The sequence below is a fragment of the Heptranchias perlo genome, chromosome 4, assembly GCF_035084215.1.
Source record: "Heptranchias perlo isolate sHepPer1 chromosome 4, sHepPer1.hap1, whole genome shotgun sequence".
In the NCBI taxonomy this organism is placed as follows: domain Eukaryota; kingdom Metazoa; phylum Chordata; class Chondrichthyes; order Hexanchiformes; family Hexanchidae; genus Heptranchias; species Heptranchias perlo.
In genome coordinates, this window is record NC_090328.1 from 19,805,500 (window position 1) to 19,831,610 (window position 26,111).

Below are 26,111 nucleotides of genomic sequence, written 5' to 3' on the forward strand. Positions count from 1 at the left end.
TAACATCATTGTCTACTAATTATGTCCACCTTTTATGAGAAGTAAACGTTACTTTTTAAGCCTCTGAGCATCTGCCAGTGAAAAACATCCCAAAATTAATGCAAAAACTGACAAAAGGGATTAATCTCTAATGGTCTGAGGAAGAGAGAGTCATGGATAGGTCAGCAATTCCCAGTAGATCCTTTGAGCCGTCTCTTAAATAGAAAGATGGGATGAAAGCAGCACTGGTAAAGTGGCCTTCAGCTTTTTGAAGTGTCACCTTTCAGAATATGTAAAATGATATTTTGCAAAATGTAATGTGGTGGCAGAAGCAGAGATTAGTAAAGTGATCATTTTAAGAGTTTCCAGTGGTGTACTTATTGTACATGCAGATCACTTCACAAAATATCATAAACTCTTGACTAAAAGGAATATGTGCCTTATAAGCATGAAAAGCAATAAGAGAGCACTGAATACTTCTGAACCTATCTGGTTAGGCTGATAAGTGGATTATTAAAGAGCTTTGCACTATTCAGTGGTCATTGAACTGAAGATTGGAGGTCTGGATGCTCCTAATTTTAACAGATATTTTTAAATTATCAAGTCTCAAGTGGAAATGTCCGAGAGCCCCATGTTGTAGGCATACTGAAGAGTTTAAAGTATACTGTTATCAGGGATTTCAGTCTTGCAGGTTAGAAATTCCAAATGCAAACCAACATCCAGCATGACAGGCTAAATCAACTACAATCCTTCCAGTCACATAGTTAAAGCAAGTATTGTCTTCCTATACAAACACGGTTCAACTCTTCAGAAACAGTATTATCAAAGATTTGAGTGTACTTTACCATGTTATTCCAACTTGGTTCAGTGGTAGCACCCTCATTTCTGAGTTAGAATGTTGTGAGTTCAAATCCCACTCCAGCCCTTGAGCACATAATCTAAGGTGACTTTTCAGTGTAGTACTGAGGAAGTGCTGCCTTGCTGGAGGTGCCGCCAGATGAGATGTTAAACTGAAGACCCATTGGCCTGATTAGCTGGGCACAAAAGATCCCATGGCATTATCCAAAGAAAAGCGGGGGAGTTCTCCCAGTATTCTGGCCAACATTTATTCCTCAACCAACTCTAAATAAGAATAACTGTTCCTTTATCTCTTTGCAGTTTATGGGATCTCAAAGTTTATGAATGATACTAAATTAGGGGCATGTGAGTAAAAATGCAAGAGATTACAAGAAGACATAAAGAAGATTAGTGAGATGGACAGATAAGTGGCAGATGTAGTTCAATGCACAGAAATGTAAAGTAGTGCATTTTGGGAAAAGGAACAGTGAAAGGAATTACACCTGAAATGTTGAGATTCTTAACAAGAACAGCTGAACCGTGAGATCTAGGAGTGCAGATACACATTTTCTTAAAAGCTGGATTGCAGGTGGAACAAGCCATAAAATGGCAAATAGGAATCTGGGTTTTATATGTAGGGGAATCGAATGGAAAAGCAAGGAGATGATGATGAATATATACAAGACATTGGTCAGGCCACTGTTCGAGAACTGTGTACAGTTTGGATACTCCATTATAGATGGATGAAATGTACCGGCAGTTAATGCCGTCCTTGATACTTGAATGAAATGCTTAGCACAGGGGTAGAGGCCTACCGAGCACTGATGCACTGGGTGTTACATTCTGTGCACTGATCACGTAGTTAGAGCATAGAGCCTGTGCAGAAAATATGCACAAAACTCATCAGGTGCTTCGGTGTTGAAAGAAAGGACCATGGGATGCAATTTATTTGTTTTTCCTAGCTAGCTCTGATCTAATATGAGCACCCAGTTCACCAGCTGCTGCCTCACTTTCACCTCAAAGGGCCAATTTGCTGCAGGTGCTGTACTCCATGACTCCATTCTTCCCACCCTAAGACCAAAAACCAATGTTGCCTTCAGTGCATCAGTAGATCTTAATGAGCCACAGGAGCAGGTTTCCTCCTTCCCACCCCTCTCCTCTGGCGAGCTCCCAAAAGGGATCATGAATAGTGCTGGGAGCCTGCTCTGAATATTTAAATCAGCTGACCCCAGGAAAGTTTCCAGGGTCAGAATGGGGTAACACTGGCAAGCTGGTGTCCACTCCAAAACAAAATTTTCTGAAATCAACTTCCAATTAGACACATATCTAAACAAATGATACATAATGGGCTCAATTTTACCATGGTGGCGGGTTGGCAGCGGAGGGGGTGAAGGTGCGCGTGGCAAACTCGCATGAACCAAACTTACCATTTCCAATGCGATCGCATGTTGACTGCTAGTGGTTAACATCCTCTCCGGGTTTTGCGCCCGGCAGCTAGCCTGATTGACAGGCTGGCTGCCATCAGGAGCTGCAGCGTTGGGCGGGGAGAAAGAGAGAGACCGAGACTTCATCCAGCACTGGAACAGAAGACTGGAGGGCGAAGAATGGAAGATCCAGCGCTGGACTGGAAGACTGGGGAAGAATGGGGGGATATCGGGAGAGTGAAGAGGGGGACATATGAGTGGGAGACATCGGACATCGGAGCAGATTTCAAAGGTAGGTTCATTTAGTGTTTTCATTTCCTGCATGGTTTTTCATTTAATTTATTTAGTTTCTTTTTCCCTGATCCGGCCCTTCCCACCAAGCGTGAATCAGAAGCGGTGGGCAGGCCGCCCGGGTAAGTTTAAAAAATCTTTCTAATCCCTTTATCTGTCACGGGTAAAGTGCCTTAAGTACCTCAGTGAGGTACATTTAGCTCTTTAACTGTCATCCTGCTGGCTTTAATTGCTGGCAAGACTTCCGTTTTCGGGTCGCCCGCACACACACAGGTGGGTCCCTGGGAAACTCGGAAGTTGGTGGGTTGGAGCTGGCTTCCGAACCTGAACGGGATTTCCGCGATTTTCAGAGCCCCCCCTGCCCCCAACGCACCCGCAATTGCCTCGTAAAATCACCCCCCATGTTCGTGATTGAATTGTGTGGTTTGGCTTCTCCTTCAGCAAACTGCCTGAGAAAAAACTGGAACATAATTTCTGTGAATGAAGCTGATTTGCAATTAATGCTTCACTTTGTCACATAACAGTTGCCGGAAAATCCATGTTGGACCGATACTATGCCAAAGAGTTAGCTGCTCCATTTCTGAGTTAACTCCCTGCTCAGTGGGTCAGCTAGTTTTCACCTCATTGTTTTAGTTGCCCCCGGCTGATAGAATTTTTTCTCTGAAAGCTCTTTAGAAGATTGTATTAATAAAGCTTAACGGGCAACAACATAGTTTTCAAAACAAATTTACTGAGCAATTTATCTCCCCTTGTTTTGGGGCAGAAAATGTGGAAAAACACAGAAACAGAAATAACCAGAGGCTTTATCTTTTCTCTTGGTCTCTGGTCAATCTTAATGCTCACCTCTGTTGTGACATGCAATGAAACAACAATGGAAAATATCCCCTGCAAAGTGGAATCAATTTTCTCTTCATAGATTTCCAGTGTGATCACCACAAGAGTAATGTTATGTTCACCAAGCACATACACATATTTGTGTGTGTGTGTGGACATGACACATTTATATTGCAGCCATTGTTGGCAACTTATATATTTACTTGACATGTGACATGATTTGAAGATCACTTCTTATGTCGTTTGAAAGCGAAACTCTCATGGTTTTTAACTATATTTAATAGCTTGTATCTAACGCCTTACAAAGAGCTAAATGTACCTCACTGAGGTACTTAAGGCACTTTACCCGTGACAGATAAAGGGATTAGAAAGATTTTTTTTAAACTTACCCGGGCTGCCTGCCCACCGCTTCTGATTCACGCTTGGTGGGAAGGGCCGGATCAGGGAAAAAGAAACTAAATAAATTAAATGAAAAACAATGCAGGAAGTGAAAACACTAAATGAACCTACCTTTGAAATCTGCTCCGATGTCCGATGTCTCCCACTCCGAAGCACTGAAGGCAACATTGGTTTTCGGTCTGAGGGTGGGAAGAATGGAGTCACAGAGTACAGCACCTGCAGCAAATTGGCCCTTTGTGGTGAAAGTGAGGCATAATCTCACACAGCTTCCTAAGCAGATATAGAGTGAAATGTCCTATAATAAGCAATATATCAAAAAACATTGATTTTAATCAGTCTATAACTATATTTTCATTAAAATCTTGAATCAAATTTGAGCCATTAAAAGGCTGAACTGTCTACTGTCTGGTCAGCGCTGTTATTTGGGAGGCTGCTGTTGCAATGCACTTTTGAGATTCCTCATGAATCAAGAAAGCATCATCAGAACCCTTTGAATATGCTGTAGTGTTCTGACATTAAGAGCATAAGAAATAGAAGCAGGAGTAGGCCATACAGCCCCTCAAGCCTGCTCTGTCATTCAATAAGATCATAGCTGATCTTCCACCTCAACTCCACTTTCCCGCCCTATCCCCATATCCCTTGCTTCCCTCAGTGTCCAAAAATCTATCGCTCTCAAAAAAGGGTACGGTAGCGTAGTGGTTATGTTACTGGGCTAGTAATCCAGAGGCCTGGACTAAAATCCAGAGTCACGAGTTCAAATCGCGGCTGGCGAATTTAAATTCAATTAATTAAATAAAAATCTGGAATTAAAATACTAGTATCAGTAATGATAGCCATGAAACTACCGGATTGTTGTAAAAACCCATCTGGTTCACTAATGTCCTTTAGGGAAGGAAACCTGCTGTCCTTACCCGGTCTGGCCTATATGTGACTCCAGACCCACAGCAATGTGGTTGATTCTTAATTGCCCTCTGAAATGGCCTAGCAAGCCACTCAGTTGTAAAAATCTCGCTAGGGATGGGCAATAAATGCCGGCCTTGCCAGTGACGCCCACATCCCGTGAATGAATAAAAAAAAAAAATCTTGAATATACTCAATGACTGAGCATCCACAGCCCTCTGGGGTAGAGATTTCCAAAGATTCACAACCCTCTGAGTGAAGAAATTTTTCCTCATCTTGGTCCTAATTGTTCGATCCCTTATCTTGAGACTATGACCTTTAGTTCCAGACCCTCCAGCCAGGGGAAACAGCCTCTCAGCAACTACCCTATCGAGCCCTCTAAGAATGTTATATGTTTCAGTGAAATCACCTCTCATTCTTCTAAACTCCAGAGATTGTACTCAATCTCTCCTCATAGGACAACCCTCTCATCCCAGGAATCAATCTAGTGAACCTTCGCTGCACCCCCTCTAAAGCAAATATATCCTTCCTTAGGTAAGGAGACCAAACCTGTACACAGGCAGTTAATATTCTACAAGTCTTAACCTTTTATGTAGAACTCAGATGCAGTAAAATCCCATCAGTAGAGAAGAAATTTCAATCCAGTTCACTTCCTTTATAGTTGAATGGACTGGCACTCCTGTCATAGTGAGAGTGTGTGTAGGTTTTCCATTGTACAGACCATAAAGGGTAGTGAAATGTGTCTCATAGATCAATGAAAATGGTGCTTTCAGTCAGGAGAGTGCCTCATTTCTGTCTGCCTACTGAATGATGCTCTTATTAGTATATTAAAAGACCATTTAACTCAATGGAATTCTCTTTTGATATTTATGTTCCTACTGGCTTATAAAATGAGACTAAGGATATTTTTCAGAGCTGAGAGGAAAAAAATACCTGCCGCCTCTGTACGGTGCTTTTTTTTCCCCCCTGCTTACCTTAGCCAATACAAGGGGATTGGTTGATGGAATCAATCATTCAAAAATTACTGTAAATGTGATTCGATTTGACCCACTTGGGTTTTATGACTGGTCAGACAATCAGCACTGAGCTGTTTTTGAGTGTTGGACCAAGATCTGAAGTGGCCCTTGTTAGTCAAGGGTTTGTCTCATTGAAATTTTAAATACAGAATTACAGTGCTTCACTTTGCAGAAGAAAAGTTATATTTTGTTTTTAATCAATCCAATTGCATCCCAAGACTAATATTGTCCACAAAGATGCATGTGGCAAATCTTGCTGTTGGGTTAAAAACTTAAGGTATCTCAGATAGATATTTGTCTTTATCGGTCGGGTGCAGAAAGGAAAATCGGACGGGGAGCTTTGCATGCCGCTTACAGATTTTCCTCTCATTAATTTGATGTCAGTTGGGTTCTGTTACTAGCCTGTAATCATCGCCGAAAGATTTTCCTTTCTGCGCTCCGCCCAGGCAATGCTTAACGCCCAGGCAGTAACGACAAAAATCTAATGCCTTCAGAACAAGGTGCGTAACAAATGAGATTTTTGGCAAGGTGACCTACTTAAATTCTGATCATTCCAAAGAGACAATCTTGTTTGTGTGACAAAGCCGAGTTAATCTTTTGACTGACTGCACTTTGATGCGAAAAAGATCCATCCTTTTATGTTTAGTCCATGAGTGTCATAAATGTAATGAAAAGAGGGCAGTAAATGGATATAATTAATTTGCAATTGTACCTAGGCAAATTAGTTATTAGCAAGTAATACAACGAAACATCTTTCAGAGGTAATTGGAACTTTTACAGCAGTGCATTATCTGGTTCATTTTTAAGCATGATGCAAGTAGGGAGTCATGTTTTCGCCCAGAGACATTGGGCCGCAATTTGCTGGCAAAATAACAGCGAGTTTAATGTGCATGGCGTCATTGATGTACAAACCATCCAGCAATTTGTGGAGAGCAAGAGATACCCCGTGAGTTGCGAATCGCCATGAACTGCTGGATGATTTACACCGCTCTGCCACTAGCCTCGCAAAAACGGCATCTCACTGTTAATCTCCCCGTGAGTTTCAAGAAATTGCTGCATTTGCGCATTAATTACCAATTAAACTTGCTGCAGAAAGTTAGGGCTGGTACTTAACAGTGTAAGTACTCTTTTAATGACAAGATTTACATTCCTGCAATGCTTCTCAACCTCTCCAGACCAGAAAAAGAACAGTTGATACTCTGGAGTCTCATTCCTGCAGGTGGTAAATTGTTCTCAGAGATTTTTAAAACTTAAAAAGAACAATTCTTACTTTTCCTTTCTCTCTCTTTTGTCTCTCTTAATCCAATCTTTCTTTCCCTCTCTTTATTTCTCTTTCTGTACCTGATCTGACTCTAATTCACCCTATTACCTTCTCCGTCGTTCATCTGTCTCTTTCTCAATCCTTAAATCTCTTTGGTTAAGGAGATAGACTGTTGGTCCAAGGTCCCAGATGCCCTATTGCCCTCGCTGCACCGTTATCAGCTCGCACCTCCAGCAACTTGCGGCACAAACATTTTTAAAGCTGATGGGTATAGGAAAAAGTCTTAACTAACAGGGCACGCCACAAAATGCCCCACTCCAGCAAATTCTGGGCCGTTATTAAGTTGGGGAAGGCCGCGAGCTCCACATGCAGTCTCCAAAGTATTCGTAGCCACTGGCCTCAGACCGCTGGTGACATTTTTAAAAGAAGGGGAAACAGACTTGCATTTAAATCGCACCATGCCACATCTCTCAGAAACATCTGAAAGCCTTTCACACACCGTGGGGTAGATTTTGACTTTGCACGATGGTGTAAAACGAGTGATAATGAATTGGCAGTCCGCTTTACATCTCTGCCGATTTTTATTTCCATTGAATTCGATTCGCTCTCACCCATTTTACACTATCGCATAAAGTCAAAATCTACTCCAATGAATTACTTTGAAGGGAAGTCACTGTTATTATTGTAAGCAAACCAAACACAGCAGTCAATTTGTGTCCAGCAAGACTCCACAAACACAAATGACTGCTCAGCTGAATGGTGGTGGTGTTAGTCGAGGGAGGATTGTTGGTCAAGACACCAGGGGAAGTCTCATTTCTTCTCTCAATAAAGTCACGGGATCTTTGATGTTTGCTTGAACAAGCAGACAGGACTTGGGTTTAATATCTCATCCAAAACACGTATGATAGAATGATAGATAAGAGCTGCTCCAATAGTCAGCTCTTCACTATCCTTATGGATTGAAAGATGATGCAGTGATCCACTTGAGCACATTTTAGACTTTAAAAAGTGGCTGCAGTAACGTGCAGCACCAGATTAGCTTTTTCGAGTGAGTTCAGTGCCAACTGCAAAATAATCAGAAGCATTATGTAGCATATTTGATATTGGCGTATTACAAAAGATTGATATCAAATGGATAGTATAATTGTGATATTGATTATACTATACTGGGAGCGACAAAAGAATGACAGTGTAAAATTGGTCACATCAGTAATAGGAGCTCATAACAAACCTTCAATTATAATGAAATAAATGCCAAGAATAATAAACTTTTCAAACTGTTAGAAATGGAATCACATAGGTTACGGAAGGCAATGAAGGTTTTAAGAGCTTACACACAATGTACCTATGTTGGAAATTGAATGGGTAGCCTTGTTTAGAAGCTTAATTGCTGTAATTTTTAAGCAGCCCTTGAAGTTCTATTCACCTCATGCAATTGAATTTCTATTCATTATTTTGTCATCATGTTATTGATGCCTCAGCTAGGTGTGAAAACACTGGGACATAATTATAGCTTCCATTCGAGCAAGGTGGACAAGGTGCAGATTTATGAACCATCAAAAAATACATGATAATTGACACTGTGGCATTGCACCAGGAAAGAACATTTAGCAAGCTATTTTGTTTTCCTTTGCCAATAACAACATGACGGCATCATTTGCATCGTGAAGACATAATCCTTGTCAAATAAAACAGCTTTACAGCACCTAAGTGTCTGGCTGATCTAACACCTGAAAAGGCAATAAACCCCACTGTAAAAAGGGTTACGTTGTGCTACAGATATTAATATGCTCTGGTGTTTGGAATGTTATATGTGCAAATCAGAATGAACCTTTAAAACTTTTTTTTTGAGAATTTTGTGGACGTCAAAGCATAGGGCTTTAGTCCACATTCCATTTTGAAGCATTCCCGATCAGGTGTAGGATGGTTAGATGCTGAGTTAACTCCCTCTATTCCACGTTAACAATGCACCTCAGCCCCATCTTAGGAAAGTACCCTCCACTCCATCAATGGATCATTTCTCCATTTCCCACAACAGCCAACCTTTGGTATTAAGTCGCCAGAGAGGTCAGTCAGTGCTGATCTCAGAGCCGTTTTGTGCTGTGAGCTCATGCCTACTGTGAACTAAGTTGAGGCTGCTGAAAGTCATTTTACATCGAGCCCATACTGCCAGCAGAGACTCACCCCACTGGTCTGAGCTGAATTCAAAACCAGGTCCTGGAGCTGGAAGACAAGTGTCTAACCGCACTGCACGACTCAGTTCCCTCTCCCCCCTGAAGTGGTTATTAATGTTTGTTTTTCTTTCATTGGTTGGATCATAGCTGGAGTGTGGAATGCTCCTTTTTCAATTCATAGATGGAAGTGCAAAAAGTGGTGGGAACTGTACAAGCTGAAAGGGGCACTCTCTTCAATCGATTAAATGGTATCCAGATGTTGTGGTCTGAGACTTCAGAATCTTCCAGTGAAGTTTGTTGAAATTTCAATCAGTGTTACGTACAATGAGTTGCTTGAATGAAGATCTTTGAAAAGAGGCATTCAACTCGGGATATCAATTCAATTTTAATAGCCTGTTAGTTTATTGGGGGGGTTTGTTTGTTTTCTGTTAACTTATGCAATAATATGATGGTGTAGTTGCAACCACAAGTATTTTTTTGTCTCTCGCACCAGCATAGTATCCTTTCTAAATGACTTTAAAAGAAAAACATGTGCTCAAATAGCAGATTTCCCTTGAGAATTCCACTTATTTAGGCACAAAGCTTGGTCTGTAGATTGGATTTTCTGAATACTTGATGCCACACCACAAATGAAAGAGTAATAAAATGATTTAATACGACCATAAATCAGTGGAGGAAAGTAGCTTGGATGGCTGAAAATGAACCATTATGAAGCCGGTTGATAATAAACCCAGGACGACCTAGTGCTGTGGACTATCCAGTCCCTTCACATTTGTTTCCATGTTGGATGTCTTTTTTTCTCGGGGTGGGAGAGGGGCATTACCACCAGGGCTCACTATTTGGATGTTTGGCTTTGAAAAATTAAAACCAGAGCTTTTTTAAATGGTTCACATTTGTGGTTTAAACCAACCAGCGAAGCGCAAAAGTCAATTTTGATTTGAATTTAGCCCAAATGGAATTCAGCTTGCACAAAGCCAAAGCTAAAGGGTGGAGCTGTCACCACAGATCGAATGGCCAACACTTGCTCGTATGAAAATGCTAGCAGTTCAAGTTCAAATGCTAACCATGCTTTACAACATTACAATAATTTATAGAGCACTCCTCACTTAGCAGGGATGATGATGTTTGGAATGATGTTGTTGACAGAAAAAAAAAACCAAAATCTTCTGAGAAACAACTGTTCGTGACTTCTGATATTTTTCTAAACTGAACCAGGCAGGTAAGGTTAAAATACCCTCCTTAGTCTTTTTTTGTTTCGAACTAGCAGTTTGGCAATTGGAAACCGGGCAGGTGGGCAGTAAGAATTCCCTGGGTTACTTACCCATCGCAAAGCCGCCCAGAACCCGCCGTTTCAGATTTTAACAGGCGCTTCTGGACAAAGCCACCCCACCCGAATCCAGTGGGCTCCTAATTCACATATGCTAATCTGGGCCTGAAGGCATCATGAGGCCCATACAGTGGTTTTAATTTTGTCCAAAATGGGAAGCTGCCATGGTTTCCCTGCCAGTTGAAGAGCATTTGGAAGCCTTGGCTCAGTGGTAGGACTCTCGCCTCTGAGTTAAATTGTGGATTCAAATCCCACTCCAGAGACTTGAGTACATAGTCTAGGCTGACACCCCAGTGCAGTATTGAAGGGGCGCTGCACTATTGGAGTTGCGGTCTTTTGGATTAGACGTTAAACTGAGTTCCTGTCTGCCCTCTCAGGTGGACTTAAAAGATCCCATGGCATATTTCGAAGAAGAGCAGGAGAGTTCTCCCCAGTGTCCTGGCCAATATTTATTACTCAACAAAACTCCTAATAGATTCTCTGGTCAATTATCATATTGCCGTTTGCGGCACCTTGCTGTGTGCAAATTGGTAGCCGTGCTTCTACATCAGTACAGTGACTACTTTCGAAAGTACTTCATTGGCTGTAAAGTGCTTTTTGACATCCTGAAGTCATGAAAGGTGCCATATAAATGCAATTCTTCCTTTAAGTCTTTCTTTGTGGGGCCATAAGGAGCAGGAGTGTTTCTGTGGGACCCACAAGTAAAGTTCAGGCCTTCCCTGCCCCAGACGTTTCCCCCCCCCCGCACCATCTCTATTGCGAAAAATCCCCAAAACTCCCTTTGCCACACTTACCTGACTGCCAATAGGAGGCCAAAGGCTACCCAATTTTACTGAAGCTGGCAGCTGCTTCCCACCTTTTCCAAGAAGGATGTGGACCAGCGGCATGTTAATGAGGCTCGGCGGTTAAAATTACTGTGGCTTCATACTACCATGGACAGTGGTTAAAAAAGCATATGGGATCCTCTGCATTATAAATAGAGGCATAGAGTACAAAAGTATGGAAGTCATGATGAACCTTTATAAAACACTGGTTCGGCCACAACTGAATTATTGTGTCCAGTTGCGGGCACTGCACTTTAGGAAAGATGTGAAGGCCTTAGAGAGGGTGCAGAAGAGATTTACTAGAATGATTCCAGGGATGAGGGACTTTAGTTACGTGGATAGACTGGAGAAACTGGGGTTGTTCTCCTTGGAACAGAGACGGTTGCGAGGAGATTTGATAGAGGTATTCAAAATCATGAAGGACGTAGATAGAGAGAAACTGTTCCCGTTGGTGGAAGGGTCAAGGACCAGAGGACATAGATTTAAGGTGATTGTCAAAAGAACCAAAGGTGACATGAGGAAAAACTTTTTTACACTGCGAGTGGTTAGGATCTGGAATGCACTGTTCGAGGGGGTGGTGGAGGCAGATTCAATCGTGGCCTTCAAAAGGGAACTGGATAAGTACTTGAAAGGAAAAAATTGCAGGGCTATGGGGAAAGGGCGGGGGAGTGGGACTAGCTAGATTGTTCTTGCATGGAGTCGGCGAGGACTCAATGGGCCGAATGGCCTCTTTCTGTGCTGTAGCCTATCCATGATTCTATGATTCTATTCTATGATTTTAAGTGCCAGCAGGTTTCCGATGGCAAACTGTTGATATCAGTTTCCGTCCACCCGTGGCAATGTGAGGCCACAGTAATTTTAACCGCCAGGCCTAATTAACATGGCCTGTTATCCTTCTCCTTCCACATACTTCTCGGAAAAGGTGGGAAGCAGTTGACAGCCTCAGTAAAATCGGGTAGCCTTTGCCCTCCCATTGGCAGTCAGGTAAGCATGGCGAAGGGGGTTTCGGGGGTTTCTCGCAGTATGCTCCTTATGGCCCCACAAAGAAAGACTTAAAGAAAGATTTGCATTTAAATAGCACCTTTTACGACCTCAGGAGGTCCCAAAGCGCTTTACAACCAATGAAGTACTTTCGAAAGTAGTCACTGTTCTGATGTAGAAGCACGGCTGCCAATTTGCACACAGCAAGGTGCCACAAATGGCAATATGATAATTGACCAGAGAATCTATTAGGAGTTTTGTTGAGTAATAAATATTGGCCAGGATACTGGGGAGAACTCCCCTGCTCTTCTTCGAAATAGTGACATGGGATCTTTTAAGTCCACCTGAAAGGGTAGACGGGAACTCATTTTAACATCTCATCCAAAAGAGGGCGACTCCGATGGTGCAGCGCTCCTTCAATACTGCACTGGGGTGTCAGCCTAGATTTTGTACTCAAGTCACCGGAGTGGGATTTGAATCCACAACCTTTAACTCAGAGGCGAGAGTGCTACCACTGAGCTAAGGCTTCCCAATTCTCTAAACGTTGGTCTTCAACTGGCAGGGAAACCGTGGCAGCTTCCCATTCTCGCCAAAGTTAAAACCGCTGTCGGGGCCCCATGATGTCATCAGGCCGGATTAGCATATGTGAATTAGGAGCCCACTGGATTCGGGTGGGCGGCTTGGCTACCTGTCCAGAAGCGCACGTTAAAATCTGAAAAGACGGGATCGGGGTGGCTTTGCGATGGGTAAGTAACCCAGGGAATTCTTACTGCCCACCTGCCCGGTTTCCGATTTCCAAACTGCTCGTTCGGAACAAAAAAAGACTAAGGAGGGTATTTTAACCTTACATGCCTGGTTCAGTTTCGAAAAATATCAGAAGTCACAAATTCTGGGCATTAGAGCAGAGAAGGTTCAGAGGAGATTTGATAGAGCTGTTCAAAATCATGAACGGTTTTGATAGAGTAAATAAGGAAAAACTGTTTCCAGTGGCAGAAGGGTCGGTAACTAGAGGACACAGATTTAAGGTGATCGGCAAAACAACCATAGGCGACATGAGGAGAAAACAATTTACACAGCGAGTTGTTGCAATCTTGAACGAACTGCCTGAAAGGTGGTGGTGGAAGCAGATTAAATAGTAACTTTCAAAAGGGAATTGGATAAATACTTGAAGGAAAAAAATTTGCCGGGCTATGGGGAAAGACAAGGGGAGTGGGACTAATTGAATAGCTCTACCAAAGAGCTTGCACAGGCACAATGGGCTGAATGGCCTCCATCTGTCCTGTATCATTCAATGGTTCTTTGATTCTGAGTCTATGATTCTAAGCCAATCATAAATAGCAGCAGCACTGAACCAATCAAAAAGTCCAGCCATGGGAAGAAAAGGAGGTGTGCGGCCTGCCTGAAGAGAGCATCAGTCATCTTCTTTATGCAGTGGTGAACTGCTGTCTAATTCCTGCAGCAAAGATCACCAGATGCTGCCTGAAATGATCCAGTAGAAAAAAATTCAATGCAGTGGTAGGTTTGAGTGATGCAGGCAATGCTATTCTTCTTGTAGATGAGAGCTGCAGGTCTTCAGCCAACAGTTGACATATCTCCACAATAGCCTCCAGAAGGAAGCACAGCCTTCTGAGGCAATGATATGCAGAGAAATCTAAATAAGACTACCTTGGTCTGTAAAACCTGGTGTTTGGTATCCCAATGCAGAGAACAAATGTATTCTGTGATGCCTCACTCAGGGAGCCTCCAAACTAGACTCTTCCGAAAAAGAGCAAGGGAGTTCTCCTGGTGTCCTGGTCAATGTTTATCCCTCAACCAACATCTCTAAACCAGGTGATCTGGTCACTTAGGCCATTGCTGTTTGTGTGACCTTGCTGTGCACACAGTGGCTGCCACATTTCCCTATATTACAACAGTGACTATACTTTGAAAAGTACTCGATTGGTTGTAAAACACATTAGAACTTCCTGAGGTTGTGAAAGGTGCTATATAAATTCAAGTTCGTTCTTTCTTTCTTCGAAACCTCCTCATCCTCCCTCGAAATATAGTACTAGATGGATACCCATTTTGAAGTCCATGGGCACGCTTTTAACAGTGAAAAGCGGGTGGATTGGGGGCAGGGGGGCATTCAAAATTGCAACCATATCAGACCAGCCTCCAACCCACCCATTTCCGGTTTTCACCGGAGCGGGACGAGGGACGGGTAACCAACCTGCTCCCAGGAGGTGGGTCTGGCCTTAAAACCTCCCAAAGTTTCCGATTTCAATCCCGGGGGGCTGGGATTCCCGGGCCTTCTCTTTTACGCCTCCTAAAAGGAGGCGAGAAGGCCCAAGATAAACAGATAGGTGTCTTTTGGCACAGCCTTTGGGCCCAGAGGAGCAGGAATGCTTCCCCCAGGCCCAACAAGCCTACCTGCAGCGACCTCCCCCACCCCCCCCCCCCCCGCCAACGATTGCGGACCCCCCCCACAACACCGTGATCCCTGATTGCGGAAGCCCGGCCCCGATCACGATCGCGGACCCCCGACCCCAGACCCCAATCCCCGATTCCCTCCACCCATGATCGCGGACCCTCGACCCCGATCGCGGACCCCCGACCCCGGACCCTCGATCGTGGACCCCCTCCCCAATCCCTCCCCCAACGATCGTGGACCCCAGACCCCGATCCCTGATCTCCCCCCGCCCCCCCCCACAACAATCATGGACCCTCACAATGAATCCCCGATCCCGACACCCCCACCCCATGACTGACCCCTGATCCCTCCCCTCTATGATGGACGACCCCCGTGCCGACCTATGCACCGTGCCAGCCCATGCCCACCCTTGCCCCCGTGCTCACCCGCACCCCACCATGTATCCCCCCCCTCACCCCAATCCATACAAACAAAGACTTAACTGAAGGCTTACCTGCACAGGCCCTCTCCCTGTCTGGTCTCCTGTCCAACCAAGACCAGCCTGTCGATCAGGCCATTCAATCAGACGGCAAACCGACAAAAAAAAGATGTCCTTACGTCAAAATCGTGAGGACATCCGGCAAACCCGTACTTGGGCGTTTCCTGTCCGCAATTTGACCCCCCCTCAACTTCCCAGCTCGGGGTCAAAATCATGCCCCATGTCTTCAATCCAAAACTATATTTTCTGCAGAGTTCACTAAATAGGGCAGGAAAAGTGTGGACACACCTTTCAGAGGAGCAAATGTCTAAATTCAATATGCGGGCAAAGTAAGACAGCATCTGCCTCAGGGATGCTATTGTGCTGCTCATACCACCACTTAGTGACGGTCATAATTTGGGTTGTGTTTGGGGCAGAAATTGGGGAAAATAGAGCTGGAGGGTTAGTCATGCCCACTTGATGTTGATGCAGTAGTACTGGCTCCGGGTAGAGTTAAAGGGGAATGGCACTACTTTAGGAGAATTTTAGTGTTTTCTTTTACCATTGGATTTGAGATGGCAGACTGTGCCATTCCAATTTAATTAATTTAGCACCCAAAAACAGGCAGTAATTTGAATGAAAATCCAGACCCTCATATTTGAGCACCAGCAGGCAGATGTTGACAGAAGACCGTTAGTGTTTTGCAGTAGGTATTTTAGACATCTTTAGATGCAAGTTTATTTAAGTTGTAGTAGGTTACCTATCACCTATAGCAGGGATACTTTTCTGGATTTCGAATTAAAGAACACATCATTGTGCACTCATGTACTGCCTAGATTGGTAGTGAAAATATACTTAAATAATTCAGCTTGAATTATAGACATTTCATGATTTGAAAACTGCCAGCTAACCTCATATTTACATTATATAAGTTGTGGATTCATTTGATTGTCTGGCATGGAATCTAACAGCCTCGGGAGTTGTGCATCCTATTATTTTCTGCATTAATCTCTCTTTCTTGTGGAATGAGTTTAAACAGTCCTATCTTCAAATAAAGAGTCTCAAGCTAGTTCTGTGATAGGTCACAAAATATTAAGTAGCCAAAAAGTGTTGTTCATGAGATGGCCCTTCCTCTGGAGGCCAATCACAATTGGATGCAGGCCAAGGTTAAATATTAAGCAATCTAATTTTTTTTTCGTTCATGGGATGTGGGCGTCGCTGGCGAGGCCAGCATTTATTGTCCATCCCTAATTGCCCTTGAGAAGGTGGCGGTGAGCCGCCTTCTTGAACCGCTGCAGTCCGTGATGTGAAGGTTCTCCCACAGTGCTGTTAGGAAGGGAGTTAGGAAGGATTTTGACCCAGCGACTATGAAGGAACGGCGATATATTTCCAAGTCTGAATGGTGTGTTGTTCCCATGTGCCTGCTGCCCTTGTCCTTCTAGGTGTTAGAGGTTGTGGGTTTGGGGGGTGCTGTTGAAGGAGCCTTGGTGAGTTGCTGCAGTGCATCCTGTGGATAGTACACACTGCAGCCACGGTGCGCTGGTGGTGAAGGGAGTGAATGTTCAGGGTGGTGGATGGGGTGCCAATCAAGCGGGCTGCTTTGTCCTGGATGGTGTCGAGCTTCTGGAGTGTTGTTGGAGCTGCACTCATCCAGGCAAGTGGAGAGTATTCCATCACACTCCTGACTTGTGCCTTATAGATGGTGGAAAGGCTTTGGGGAATCAGGAGATGAGTCACTTGCTGCAGAATACCCAGCCTCTGATCTGCACTTGTAGCCACAGTATTTATATAGCTGGTCCAGTTAAGTTTCTGGTCAATGGTGACCCCCAGGATGTTGATGGTGGGGGATTCGGCGATGGTAATGCTGTTGAATGTCAAGGGGAGGTGGTTGGACTCTCTCTTGTTGGAGATGGTCATTGCCTGGCACTTGTCTGGCGCGAATATTACTTGCCACTTATCAGCCCAAGCCTGGATGTTGTCCCGGTCTTGCTACTTGCGGGCATGGACTGCTTCATTATCTGAGGGATTGGGAATGGAACGGAACACTGTGCAATCATCAGTGAACATCTCCATTTCTGACCTTATGATGGAGGGAAGGTCATTGATGAAGCAGCTGAAGATGGTTGGGCCTAGGACACTGCCCTGAGGAACTCCTGCAGCGATGTCCTGGGGCTGAGATGATTGGCCTCCAACAACCACTACTATCTTCCTTTGTGCTAGGTATTAATAATATAAGTAGAAAAGGGATTAATTGCTTGGATCTTCCAGCTTGGATTTTCTCCGGCATTTATTTTCCTGTGAGGATTTTCTTTTTTTGGGAAAAGGGAAGGGTTGGAATTATACTGGGACAGCTGCTGTAACTGGAAGAAAAATAAAACCCCACAGATGCTCCTGCAAGAACCGTGTGTTAATATAATAATACAAGAACTTGCATTTACATGGCACCTTTCTCAATTTCAAAACGTCCCAATATGCTTTACAGCCAATGAAGTACTTTTGAATTGTAGTCACTGTTGTAGGAAATGCAGCAGCCAAGGTCCCACAAACAGCAATGTGATAATGACCAGATAATCTGTTTTTAGTGATGTTGGTTGAGGGATAAATATTGACCAGGACACCAATAGCAAGATAGTAGCACTGTGGTTAAAGTTTCAGGTGTCTTAAAATGTCTCCAACTTTTGTCAAACACATTCTGATTTATTTGCCTTCTAAAGATGTATCCAACAAACATGTTTGTAATATTACTAAACCAATCATGGACTGAACCATTTCAGGTTGTTGCTCCTAACAGATTAAGATTTCCTACACAAAGGACAGTCATTGGTGTGAAGATGTTTCCTCGAGTTGGGAATAGGAGTCACTATTATCAGAGTCTTCCGAGGAACTACACTACTAAGAGCTGTGAAATTCCAGGCAAATCAATACCTGTGTTCTCAAATAATTGTAATCTCTAGAATGGCAAAATGTATTTACAGAATCATACTGCATAGATTTTCTTGGGTTTTTGTAGCTGTATTTAACTCACTGTTTAACTGTGGAGCAGTTTTAGATAGCAACTCACCAATAGCTTTGACTATAACAAGGAATATAGAGAATGGCATATTTCTAAATGTCTTAAATTGCTTCAGATATGGTATTTTGAAGTGTAGTTATTCTTATTTTTGTTGTGTAGAATGCAGTTACATTATACCACAGCCTCTATATATGCTGTAGTCCGCTCAGAAAATGAGTTTAATTAAGCCCTGGTCACTGTGACATGCCCAAACCACACCCATGTATTTCACAAATACCTTTTCTCTTCCATAATTTTCCGATGGAATGACCATTCCTTCTTTATATTCTTAATGCAGTTTTATTTGCTTGGGTCTCCCAAGTTAAATTCTCTCTATTGAAACATGACTGACTAGTTATTTTTGAAAATAACATGCAAAATACACAGTAAAAATTTCTTGAAAATTTTGTGATTTGGGGAATCATCCTAAAAGGTGAGTGAAAAAAGGACAACAGAACCTCTCCATTGGTAAGTATTGGGCTGGTGGACCACAGTGTTAAACTTGGCCTCATAATCCTGGGCGAGGGAGGGGAAAAAAATCAACCAGACCTCCTGCTCCTGATCAATGTCCGGTGACCTTGCCGGAAAGTGGACACGTTGAAATGTATGTTCAGCTATGGTACAACCATTTAACTAACTGATACGCACTTTCCAGGACTACTCATGAAAAAATGGTCAGTTGGGTGAGGATACCAATGGTTTCTGCCTTTTACTCAGTGCTTGTCTTCACGATATTTCTCTCATAACCTTTCCCTCAGTTTGCTGATTTTCTCTTTCTCCCACTCTACCTTTCTTGCATTTATATATAAAATCTGTTTTGGTCTCTTTTCCTTCCTTATCAATTTTTATCTTCAACAACAACTTGCATTTATATAGCACCTTTAACATAGTAAAACATCCCAAAGTGCTTCGCAGAAGCATTATCAAACATAATTTGACACCGAGCCACATAAGGAGATATTAGGACAGGAAAGAGATCGATTTTATGGAGCGTCTCAAAGGAGAAAAGAGAGTTTTAGAGGCGGAGTCATTAGTGTACACAATGGAGCACATGAACATAGGTTAACATGTTGAAAGTAAGATTTTGAGAATGTATTAATCTAACTGCAAAAGTATTATGCCAATCCAGCAATGTGGCCTCTCCACATTGTATGCTGTTTAGATGTACACAGTTTGTTTCAGGAGAGTAGTCTGGACTAGTATTTACTGAACCCTGACACCAGAGTCAAACCGTCTTCAGGAAAGGTGAACATTTATCTTGCACTGGATCCAGTTCAGGTAAATTTGAAATGCATGCAGAAGCCAATTACCAAGATATTTAAAATTTAATAATGATGAATTGAACAGATGCTCAATCATGCAAATTGGATAGGAAACTTTTGACCTGATCATGGCATTTGGGTATTTGTAGCAAGAGAATTAGTCATGTTTCGTTCGTATCAATGTCAGACTGTTCACACTGTTAGACATATGACGGGTTTCTTCGTGGATATTTTGATGTTTTGTGGATTGGCTTGACTATAATGTGTGATCATAAAGCAATAATATAGTTAATATAGATAAAACTCAGATTAGACACAAGTAAGGGTCAAGACCCTATAAGCTTCAAGTCAAAATATACATTAGCTTTAATTTTTTTGTGACCACTGTTGTATACTTCCATTATAATAAAATGAAGTTGGATTCATTTTGTAAAGCAACTCCAATATGAAACTGATATTGGAAAGCATTATTAAATTCAAACATATCTCGATAGGAATGAATCTCCATTTGTGGTGGGAGAGACTATTTTGTGTCCCAATATTTTGCCCTTTTATTCCCCCATGGAAATCACAGATCTCTGCAAATTCTCTACATTGTGAGAACAATCTGAAGCATGACCTCTCCAAAATTAAATCTCTTCATCAGCTGAGAGTAAGCGTGCTTGTCGTGAGGTGAATGGACTGTACCCATCCCATATAAAATGCCTGTAGCAATGTCACAAAGAATCTTTTTAAATGATAGCTTGAATAATAGGAATTCTTTGACCATCTATTCGAGAAAGAGGTTCAGCAACCTGTGCTAGAAATCAACTGAGTATCAAAATCAAATATATTTTTTGTATTTAGACCCAAAGCTCTGGAATTCCCTCCCTAAACCTTTCCGCCTCTCTACCTCTCTCTTTTCCTTTAAGACGCTCCTTAAAATCTACTTCTTTGACCAAGCTTTTGGTCACCATTCCTAATAACTCCTTATGTGGCTCAGTGTCAAATTTTGTTTGCTAATCGTTCATGTGAAGTGCCTTGGGGTGTTTTACTACGTTAAAGGCGCTATATAAATGCAAGTTGTTGTTGTTGTATTACCCAGCAAATCTCACATGCGCTGCTCAGGTAATTCAGAGGATATGCTGTTTTATAAATACTGAAGCAGTCCGAGCCCACATGCAGCAAGACCTGGACAACATCCATGCTTGAGCTAATAAGTGGCAAGTAACATTCGCGCCAAACAAGTGCCAGGCAATGACCATCTCCAGCAAGAGAGAGTCCAACCACCTCCACTTGACATTCAACAGCATTACCATCGCCAAATCCCCTACCATCAACATCCTGGGGGTCACCATTGACCAGAAACGTAACTGGACCAGCCATATAATTACTGTGGCTACAAGAGCAGGTCAGAGGCTGGGTATTCTGTGGCGAGTGACTCACCTCCTGACTCCCCAAAGCCTTTCCACCATCTACAAGGCACAAGTCAGGAGTGTGATGGAATACTCTCCACTTGCTTGGATGAGTGCAGCTCCAACAACACTTAAGAAGCTCGACACCATCCAGGACAAAGCAGCCTGCTTGATTGGCACCCCATCCACCACCCTAAACATTCACTCCCTTCACCACCGGCGCACAGTGGCTGCAGTGTGTACCATCCACAGGATGCACTGCAGCAACTCACCAAGGCTTCTTCGACAGCACCTTCCAAACCCGCGACCTCTACCACCTGGAAGGAGAAGAGCAGCAGGTACATGGGAACAACACCACCTGCACGTTCCCCTCCAAGTCACACACCATCCTGACTTGAAAATATATCGCCATTCCTTCATCGTCACTGGGTCAAGATCCTGGATCTCCCTTCCTCACAGCATTGTGGGAGAACCTTCACCATACGGACTGCAACGGTTCAAGAAGGCGGCTCACCACCACCTTCTCAAGGGCAATTAGGGATGGGCAATAAATGCTGGCCTCGCCAGCGACGTCCACATCCCATGAACGAATAAAAAAAAAGGTCCATTTTATGATGAAATATGCAATATACATTATCAAAATCTCCTTAGAATCATAGAACCTTGTAGAATCATAGAATCTTACAGCACAGAAGGAGGCTATTCAGCCCATCATGCCTGTGCCAGCTCTCGAAAGAACTGTCCAATTTTGTCCCATTCTCCAACTTTTTCCCCAATAATCACAGCAGGAATTTTCTTAGCATCTATTCTGGAAATTATGAGAAACCTATTTATTTATTCAAAACTTTCAAAGATCAATATAAATTTTTACAGTCACCACATATGTCGTTGTTGATTAAAACAGCATATCTTAGAAACCACACAGAAGGCTATGATGAGAAGCTAGATAAATAAAATCAACATTTCCAAGACAGTAACGATTAAGTCTCTATATACTTTTACAGAAACTTCACTCTTAAGAAAAAAAAGTAAACCCAAATCAATCTAAAAGCATCCATTGGGGCTGGGGACAATTAAGGTTGGGTCTGCAGTTAACCAATATAAACAATCAGCTGATTTTCAGAAGGGATATCAATGATTAAAGGATCAAAATTAACTGGAAAGAAATATGCAATTTAAGATTTGAAGGGAGTGAATTTATCGCAAAGTCCAGGGTTGAATTGAATTTTAATTGTAAAATGTGCAGAAGATATCCACATTAATAAAAATTAATACTTAGGTTTGCTCAATTAAGGAGTCAAAGAGTTCAAGTATAGTAATGTGCTGTCAAAACGTCAGACCAGTAAGTGCAGAACATCTGTAAATGACATGGCTTGGAGACATTGTGGCTGGAGAGCAGTGTCAGAGATTGCTTTTAATACCAATGTGTGACTTGAGTTACTGATATAAAAGCACTCTTAATATTTCAGAAATGTGTTAATGGCATTGTCAGATTAAAGTGCATAGTCCTATGTTTCTAAAGTATGACAGGACAACACTGGTATTTTGATGGCTTGTTGCAAATGGATAATGTTAGCAATAGCTCTCTGGTAGTTTTAATGAATATTAAAGAAACTGTCCAGAAAGGATAAGAAGAATTGTGATTAGGAACAGAAGCTGGGTGAGTGAATGGTCTCTGACCAAAGAAATGTAACCACTAAGTTAGTCCATTCAGTCGCTGAAAACTGACACCCATAAATAACTTGCCCCTCAAATGTAAGACTGCCATTGAGGATCAGTTGTTCGGTTTAGATACCACTGATTTTCATTTCTATTAAAATCAATGGGAATGAAAATCGGGTGGTTTCTATCATGGGCGCCCGACCCGCAATGTCAGTTTTACACCCGGGCACAAAGTTTGATACCTGGGGTGAGGCATCATTAAACTGGGAGCAGCCTTCCCCCTGGCCTGCTCCATGCTGTAATTTGTTCCATTGGTTGCAGCATCTGTCAGTGGAGGACTGCCCCTTTAAGTAGAGAGCCTCCAGCTGACAGATCGTACTGCGCATGCGCAGCCCGCCCGACGCGCAGGCCAGCAGCGCGGAGCCCGGTGGAGCAGGTAAGTGATTCCAATTAGTGCATTGCCTGCTGCGATCGCGCGGGCAACCCACTAATTTCACCGGGCGCGGAGGCCACGCACCCGAAACCCAACCCGCCGGAAACCCGCAGGCCTGCTAAAATCAGGCCCACTGACTTGAGGAATAACTTGTTCAAGCATAGAGTCACTGATGTAGAATACACCACAACCAAAGTGCAGTGGGTTCTGGCTGAGTGGAAACATTCAGAAGGGAACAACTAATTTCTAATTCAGCAATGAATATTGAATTATGGGTTTGAGGCAGGCAAAAGATTTGTTTTAATTGTTAGATCATTCCCTGAAACCAGATCAGGATCTTTGAGAGAGCTGTGTGGGCTATTTTGCTGTTTTTGTTCATATAACTAACATGGAGCAAAAGCTTTAGCAATACAGTTTTTGTTTCTCTTAACATGGAGCAAAACCAAATGTACTGCTTTGCATCGGGAACATTAGAACATTGGAGCAGGAGTCGGCCATATGGCCCCTTGAGCCTGCTCCGCCATTCAATAAGATCATGGCTGATTTTCTGCCTCAACTCCACTTTACCGCCCTATCCCCATGTCCCTTGATTCTCTTACTATCCAAAAATCTATTGATCTCAGTCTTGAATATACTCAGAATTTGCTGAGAATTATTAATTATTTCTTTAAATGTTCACCGTTGCTTATCTACCATCAAATTTTTAAATTTAATTTCGCAATCTACCTTAGCCCAACTCGTCCCTCATATCTACGTAATTGGCTTTGTTTAAATTTAAGACCCTAGTTTCGGACTGAACGACATCACCCTCAAACTCAGGATGAAATTCTCTCATATTATGATCACTCTGCCCCAGTATTAAGCATATTTGCAGCTTTAACATTGTGAACATTTGGGCTTAAATCATTTAACATAAACCTGATGGGTATTGAGGTCAGAAGATTAATGTTAAAGAGGATGTTTTTTCCCATGGACTGTACTATAGTTTTGTTTGTTGTAAAGCAAGACGTCTCACTCTCATGGCCAGCTAATTCCATCCATGATGCCATGAGAATACAACTTCACAGTATCCCCAAACAGATGTTTAACACACAATTTCTGTTCCCAGGCCGTCTGTTAAAATCATTTTGATAACATAAAATTTGGTAACATGTCGACAACTGAGAAACGGAAAAAGTGTACAGATATCTCTTTTTCCCCACTGTTTAGGGATTACAGGTAATTCAGTAGATTATACTTCTTTCATCACCCTTAAATAAGTGACAGGTGCACAGGAGCGTGTTGGTATCAGCACTGTAAATGGAAAAAGTGAATGGAAGGAATTATTTGGCGAGTCACAATTTGCCCTGTAGCTTAGTAAAAGACAAAATGTACCAGAATAGGAATTTATGCACAGATTTTGCTGTATTTATTCAGCTGAAAATCTATGATGGACAGATAAGGTTTAAGTGTTGGCTGCAAATGTAATTTGCTTGTCGGCTGTAGAAAAAAACTGCAAATTGAAACATGCAAATTATCAAGCCCATACTGGGCTGCATTATTGCTAAAAGTGAAAACTTGTACTTCTCAGTGGTACAATTAGTTTTTTGTTGTACAAAAGATTTTAAAGCAATACTACCGTTATCAAAACGTGCTTGGCACTTTTTCTCCATTTTTTTATTGTAAAGCTATGGCATAAAGTTTAAAATTCAGTATCATGGGGTTGATTTTGACTGCCTTCGCCTGACATTAATGGGGCGGTAACGGCCTCAAACGCCGGCGATGCGCCTGGCTCAATTTTGAAAGCGGCTTACCGCTGGGTGTCCATAGCACCCATCTTTTGGAGTGATAGGCCTCTTTTAACATGGGACTCGGGGTCGTATGATGTAAATAGGACTCAGATTGATAGTTTAAGTCAGAACTCATCGGAACCTGTGCTGTTCAGGCTCCAACTTGTTCCTCGAGTGATGAAACCAAAGAGGCCTACCAAAGGTAATTATTTTGTGGGCCCTGGAGGCACAATTGGGACCCCCCTCCCCCCCCCCCTCCACAAAGTGACATTTGTTATAAAATTATTCTTGGATAAAAGGCTAATGAATAGGAATGGCAATATATTAATTTCATATGATGTGTTTTTACATACTGAATGGATTTGCTTTTTGATACACAGCAGGTTTTCGTTTCACGTTCCCATCCTTTTCCTTTGGATATCTTGCTCCATCATGACTCCCTCCTGTTTGTTCAGGTTCTCTACTGCTGTCCTGCACATCCATGCTTTGAATAGAAGGACACAATAATCTAAGGTGTAGATTTCTGAATGGCCAGCCTTGTTATTCATATGAAGGAAGGATACTTTGATGGGGAATGGCTAATCCCATTTACTGTGTTCCTATAAAATTGAACTGCCAGTTCTGGCTCATGGGAGCTTGTAAAATCTATTCAATAACAATTGGTGAGTTTTATTAATACTGAATTGGACTTGTGAACATCTCATTGAAAGTCCAGTGCTCTACCGCTTCCATTGAATTGCGATTTACTAATGTTACCGTATGGTACCATTTTCTAATCTACCTGTTTGCCACTTTGACAGTGAGGTGGGTTTTTTTGGCTGTGGAGGGCAAATTGCTTACAATATACAGTGTTTATTGGTTACAGTACTCAAATAGTCAGGGGTTGTTAGTTCAAATTTTACCATAGTATATTGTGAAATTTCCATTTTACAATTCCTTTCTCATTGAGCTTCTAACACCAGCACAAATCCTTGTGCTATCTGTGAACTTATTGGCAGTTCTCCCAATGCCTTCATCCAGATCATTAATAAAGATTGTGGAGAACAGTGGTCCGAAAGCCAATCCCTATGGGACTCCACTAGTAACCGGTGGCCATGCAGAACCATTACCATTATTAACAACCCTCTGTCTTCGCAAATGCAACCACCAGAATATGCCCTCCAATTCCACAGGACTCTACGTTAATAAATAAACCTATTGTGTGGCATCGTGTCAAAAACTTTTTGAAAAGCCAAATATACTATGTTGAAAGTAAGTTTGGATGGATAGATTTAAGTGATAAAAAGTTGAAAAATTTCAGAGACAGCAGATCAATTTAGTGGGGTGGAGAGAGATATTTTCAGCCACAGTAGATTGAATGCAGGAAGTTCAAGGCAGCAGCAAGGATCTCAGAATGAGCAGAAGCACAGACATCTGCTTTGGATT